General features: G+C 29.5%; 1 long non-coding RNA gene across 1 annotated transcript; it reads left to right on the top strand.

Moving 5' to 3' along the window:
• The first annotated feature begins 318 nt into the window (after nucleotides 1-318).
• Nucleotides 319-715, top strand: LOC114408170. Its single transcript, XR_003665838.1, has 2 exons — nucleotides 319-372; nucleotides 454-715. It is a non-coding gene; the product is annotated as an uncharacterized LOC114408170 (long non-coding RNA).
• Nucleotides 716-1,382: the final 667 nt, after the last annotated feature.

A 1,382-nucleotide genomic window follows, 5' to 3' on the forward strand; every position in this document is an offset into this window, starting at 1 on the left:
CTACCTTAAGGGAATAATTAACAGGTCAGTATTGTTTTCAATACATTTTCATTGGCATAACTCAACAACATCAATATTTTAATGTTCCTTATATTCAACACTAGTGCTTTGAAAGGACTTGATGATACTCCACAACCGAAATTCAAGGCTGCTGCTAGGTGGATTGTTGTTAAGGTACGTGATTTAAATAAAAGTTCTACTTATATATATTTTATGTGTGTGTACACTAATTGTAGTTAACGTTTAATTAATATCCAAATTTCATTATGTATTTAGTGTAATAGACAAAAAGGAATCACTGAATGTGGCTACTACGTGATGCACTGGATGTCCACCATAATCTTAGGATCTTTCAGGAATAATTGGGAGACGGTAATTGTTTATTACAAACAAATTTGGTTTTTTTATAATTGTTATTACATTATTAATTTATTTTTTTATTTCATCATGCAGTATTTTAATGAAGTTAGACCATTGGAAGCAGAGAGATTTAAGGCACTTCGCATACAGTGGGCACAATATTATCTAAAAGTTAGAAATCAAACATAGGATGTTAGGCAACTATGTAACTTTAGGTTAATAAATTAGTTTACGTACTTTGCATTATATTTTTTACAATTGTTGTTTCATCTTAACATTGAACAACCTTTGTTGATAGCTAGTTTTTTGCTAAAATCTATTTGAAAACTGAATGCAAATGATATATGTTGTGTGCTGTGTGGTCTGATTTTAAATTTACAGGTTAAATTTTGGTTTTTTGTAAAAACAAAGACATTATATAAAAAAAATTCCTGAAAACAACATCGGTTTTTTATAAAAACCGATGTTAACGTGGGTTAACATCGGTTTTCTGTAAAAAACCGATGTTAAAATTCAATAATAACACATTCGTTAACATCGGTTTTTTAAAAAAACCGATGTTAACTGTCAACAATAACACATTCGTTAACATCGGTTTTCTGTAAAAAACCGATGTTAAAATTCAATAATAACACATTCGTTAACATCGGTTTTTATAAAAAACCGATGTTAACGTGGGTTAACATCGGTTTTTTGAAAAAACCGATGTTAACTATCAATAGTAACACATCCGTTAACATCAGTTTTTTGAAAAAACCGATGTTAACCCACGTTAACATCGGTTTTCATAAAAACCGATGTTAACTGTGAATAGTAACATATTCGTTAACATCGGTTTGTTATAAAAACCGATGTTAATTGTCAATAATAACACATTCGTTAACATCGGTTTTTTATAAAAACCGATGTTAACTGTCAACAGTAACACATTCGTTAACATCGGTTTTTATAAAAAACCGATGTTAACGAACGTTAACAACGTTAACATCGGTTTTCTGTAAAAAACCGATGTTAACTGTCAA

The sequence above is a fragment of the Glycine soja genome, chromosome 4, assembly GCF_004193775.1.
Source record: "Glycine soja cultivar W05 chromosome 4, ASM419377v2, whole genome shotgun sequence".
Lineage (NCBI taxonomy): Eukaryota > Viridiplantae > Streptophyta > Magnoliopsida > Fabales > Fabaceae > Glycine > Glycine soja.